Source organism: Pelodiscus sinensis, chromosome 6 (genome assembly GCF_049634645.1).
Source record: "Pelodiscus sinensis isolate JC-2024 chromosome 6, ASM4963464v1, whole genome shotgun sequence".
In the NCBI taxonomy this organism is placed as follows: Eukaryota; Metazoa; Chordata; order Testudines; family Trionychidae; genus Pelodiscus; species Pelodiscus sinensis.
Genome location: NC_134716.1, coordinates 110,824,437 through 110,829,274, shown reverse-complemented (window position 1 = coordinate 110,829,274; position 4,838 = coordinate 110,824,437). Strand labels below are relative to the sequence as shown.

At 44.6% G+C, this 4,838-nt stretch overlaps 1 long non-coding RNA gene across 1 annotated transcript; it reads right to left on the bottom strand.

Annotated features, from left to right (window-relative positions):
* Positions 1 to 1,151: 1,151 nt before the first annotated feature.
* On the bottom strand, positions 1,152 to 3,510 carry LOC142829771 (uncharacterized). Its single transcript, XR_012904522.1, has 4 exons — positions 3,373 to 3,510; positions 2,134 to 2,304; positions 1,555 to 1,613; positions 1,152 to 1,308 (listed from the first exon to the last, which is right to left on the bottom strand). It is a non-coding gene; the product is annotated as an uncharacterized LOC142829771 (long non-coding RNA).
* Positions 3,511 to 4,838: the final 1,328 nt, after the last annotated feature.

Here is a 4,838-nt window from a genome sequence, read left to right as displayed (position 1 = left end):
GGACCTCTCTAGAGTCTAGACACAGCCGTTAGTTTTTAGTCATGTTTTGATGTGGGCACAGGTGAGATGAGCCAGGACACTGAAACGGACATCCCAGCTGGGCCTATGATGAGGGGGATGAAGAATTTGTGTGCCAGTCTGATTGCAAAGCTGTGACTGTGTGGGCAACTCCTATCCACAGACATTGTCTCTCTCCTTTGATCATGAATAAGTTTTCCGTTAAAAGCATTTCCAGAAAATCATGCCAATCTAGACACAGCCTAAGACTCTCTGCGTACCAGTTACTAGGGGGCAAGATTGCTTACATATGTACAAAGCCAATATCCTATAGTCCTGGCATTCTAGTAGAAATGGCATGTGCAGAAGGTCTATCACACGATCTGGTGGAGTCAGCACAACAGAGGAGGCACATCAGCATCTGGATTATGAAAAGGTGTCTTAGCTGTGTCTTAGCTCTTGTGGCTTCAGAAAGCTCCTGCAACCAGCATGATTTAGCAGCACATAGTAGACTCATTTAACATCATTCATTTTGTAACATATAAACTGATTTTTACATTAAAACAGAGAAAGTGGGATGGTTTATTTTAATGATTTATATAGGCTATAATACCTAAGCACAGCAGAGTAACGTACAGGTGGGATTTAAATCTTGCCTCTGAATTTCTTAGATATTTTTCTTTAAGTCAGAGCCTGAATGAGAGACATTCATATTTTTTTCTTTCTTCCATATGAATTTTTTTAAAAGTCAGAAACACTTGAAAGATACAGTAAATACAGTCATCTGCCTGTAACTGCACATTGCCTCTGACATACATTGGGGTTTCAGTCATTACCTATCTGTCAGGAAGAGCATGAAGAAATGTCATGCGACCTGAATAAAGATGCAAATCACAATAAACCAGCTTGTGTTTAAGATTCAATGCATTGCTATGGAAAGCTTGCAGAGCCATATGGACAGAGCCCTCCCAGTAACCAGGGAGCAAGTAGCTAGGAAGAAACGAAGCTTGAAGGAAATTTGCAGAGACAGTCACTAAGCCTTGGTCACCCACCAGTAACCAAGGTCATTTCTGAACATGCAGTGAGTGTCAAGTGGATCACATAACATTTATTACAGTACAACTAGGGTGAGTATACGTAGCAATTGGCGTGCTGGTTTATTAGAGTTGTACTGCACTGATAGGCAGTGAAAAGAGTGAGAGGCAAATTAAAAAATATATATCTTGATAGAACAAATGGGGGAAATGGTGCGAGAGAACGTTGCCTTTTCTGTGCCTGATTCTGATCTGGCGTACTGCGGTGTAACTCCACCTAAGACAGAGAAAATGATGAAAACCGGATCAGGATCAGGGATCTGCACTTAAATGAGTTCCTTGCGGCAGCATGAGGGTTTCATTGTTTATCATAAGATTAATTACATCTGTCCCTCATTAACAACTGCTCCCTACTTTATCGTGTTTAATAAAAGAGGGGGAACATAGCTGAGCCACTTTAACATTCTTTTTGGTGGTTTGCATTTTTTTTTTTTACCAGTACATGATAGATTTTGCTGCTCACCTGAGGGGATCCGAGGATGAATGCTTTGGGGTTTCTCCTCAGGTTGTCTTGCCAATTTCCTGTAGGTTAAAAATTATTTTGACCTGCCTTGGTCAGGCTAATTGCCAAATTGTCTAGATGTCCCCCACTTCTCTGGTACCTAGCTAATTGGACTTGCTCCAAAGCAACTTTGCAATGAGGGAGGTTGCTCTTAATACAGACCCTCTGTCATAAATAACATGAGATGGGGTCATTCTGGTCTTTATTCAGAATGTGTCCTACGATGACAGGGTAATAACGAAACACTTGACTTTCCAGAGGCTCTGTGCTCAGTCAATGCAGGAATGGAGCCAGTCTTCAGCACCAGTAAAGTAATCTGCTATTTGGGGTCCCTGCACCCAGTACAAGCTTTACAGAGTGGCTTTGTTTCCTTTGCCTGTACAGTAGGGGTCTCAAACACCTGGCACGTGGACCATCTGTGACCTGAGCACTTTCCCAATCCATCCTGTGAAATAGGGTCTGGAGGCATAGGAGGGGCAAGCATGCAGGAACTCACCCTCACACATGGTTCCCAGCTGCATCCAAACCCCCAATACCTACACAGTCCCAGCCTCAGAGGGCACCACTCAGTCCAAGAAGCTGTGCTGGCTTCTTCCGCTGTGATGTGAATCACACTGGCCAGGGAGCTGCCCAAGCTGATGTGGGATGGGAGTGGCAGGTTGAAGACTCAGTTTCATGTCTCTTGTAGGATCCCAATCTCTGTCTGGGCTCCTGGATTCAGGGAGAGACACTATCAATTTTCATGTGCTGTATTGCTGACTTCAAGTGTTCAAAACTCACGAAATCAGTCTCCCAGCCCCCAAAAAGAGAAAGGCTTCTTGAAATCACAGATAAAAATACACATGGGCTATGTCTACACTCGCGGCTTCTTGTGTAAGTATGGCAGTTCTTGTGCAAGAATCTGCAGAGCCTCCACACTGCCCACCCGCTCTTGCGCAAGGAAATTTACAGTACCACGTGGTAAGAGAGGGCTTCTTGTGCAAGAGCTACGCTCTTTTTAACAGATGTAAGCCCTCTTGCACAGGAGCTCTTGCACAAGAGGGCAATGTGGACGCTCGGCAGGGGTTTCTTACTCAAGAAAGCCCTCTGGCTAAAATGGCTATCAGAGCTTTCTTGCGCAAGAGAGCGTCCACACTGCCATGGATGCTCTTGCGCAAAAGCACAGCTCACACATGGCAGCATGGACATTTTCTTGCGCAAGACTTCTTGCACAAGAACCCTTGCGCCAGATGTTCTTGCGCAGTAACCCGCCAGTGTAGACATAGCCTTGGGGTCTTTTAATTTGGCATCTGGTGTTTGAGGACTTTGGCTGAATTCAGGGCACATTTTCTAGCTTGCCTCCATAAACCAGGAGACCTAAAGTCTTCCTTTAAAAGGAAAAAAACAGAAAAAAAGGCTGGGATTCTCTTGTAATGCCATGCACCAGCAAACAAGCATAACCTACTAAGTCGGAGTGATCACAGTTGATAGTGGTGCATGAGGCATCAGGTTGTGAAGTTCCCAGATCGAGCTTAGTACTAATACCATAGCAGGGGCTTTCCAGGAAAAAACCCTCCCGAAAACAACTCATTACCAGGAGGCTTATGATCAGATCGGGAGAGTTGGCATCACTGATAACTAGTCAGTTTCACAACAGGAGTTAATAGTTTCACGACTCTGCACACACCTCTCCCCAAGCCACAGGTCAATAATGGCTGACTTAGTTGTAGGAGTTGCCAGGAAACAGGCCTGCTGATGAACATTCTCGATGTATAATTGAAATAGCCATGTGTGCTTTACCTGGTAGTTGTTCTGGTCTGACTCTCATCAAATACTGCCCCATGGAGCTCTGCTGTGGTGAGTTTTAAGCTGGTAAAAGTGCAGGAGGGAGGTTCAACCCCTCACAGAGTTGTTTCCATCATCTAGAGGAATATGGATCAAATCAGCTCAGCTTGTCTTTTTCAGATACACAGACTGTTTCCTTTGCAGTTTTACTTTTTGTTGGTCTGTTAGAAAAGATCATAAACTTGAGGACCTGTCTCATTTGTGTGAACTTTTAAGTTCTCATGACAGTTTCTGTTTAAATAGAGGTTTAGCCAATATTTCCCTTTGCCATCTCTTGTGTAGCATGTGTGTTCTGATTATCCACCCCTTGTCTCTATCCTCTGCCCCAGAGAAGAATGGATTTCAGTGGTAAATGAAATGGTAGATGACATGCTTCCTGTAAATATTGGGTCACTTCCTCTGTTCTTTATTTAGTACAGGGGGAGGCAGGGAAAGGGAAATGAGTGGGAAGGGGCTCAAGGGACTATCTGAAAAGTCTGCTGACCACAGAAATGATTCTGGAGCTGGATTTTCTATATACCAGTGATTGGAAATTTAGGACAGAATTTCAGAAGTGGCTCCTGCCTTTGGGTTCCCAACACAACATAGTTTAGGCCTGATTTTCTGAAGAGCTGATCCAATAGGAGCTCAGTGCCCCTGAAAATCAGACCCAGTCCCCAAAAAGATTAGCCACTTTTGAAAAGGCTGGCCTAGTATTCCAGGTGGAGGGTGGGGGTGGAGTTTAATTCTTTGGCAGCATTCCCACTCCTCCCCATATAGATGCCACATGACCAATGCCTATTAGTCATCAGCCTTTACATTTTACACCTGTTATTTCCATTGCTATTGAAAGATGCCACCCCATTCCCAAGGAGAGTGATAACAAAACAGGAAAGGTTGATTGATAGCTGGGTAGCAGCTCTGTTATGACAGAACATGCTTTTCTGGCTTGGATGTGAATGAGGATTCCCAGGGCTGGAATCTGCTCTTGAAATTCTGCCCTAAATATAGTTGCATAAATACAGAGCTACTCTTCACTAGGCTCATTTGGAGGGATCTCTGTAGAGCAGGCAGAGGCATTTTTACCACCAGGCACCTGACCTTCGGTTGACACTACTCTTGATCTACATCAGTGGGCCAGATCCCCAGCTGGTGTTAATTGGTGAGATTTCATTGCCTTCAGTGGAGCTATGCTGAGTGACACCGGCTGGGGATCTGGCTCACCACAGCTGATGTCAGAATTGAGCCCCAAATATCTGACAGGCATTGAGCCAGGTTTCTGTCCCTCGCTCCTCTTGGCTACAAGAACAGATATCTCAGAACTGCTGTTTAACGGGGTTATTTCATGACAGCTCACTGGGCCACTAACCATGCTGCCAGTCAGCTTTTCTCTTCTATTTTGAAATTCTGAGCACAGTCACCTGACAGGGTTGCAAAAAACC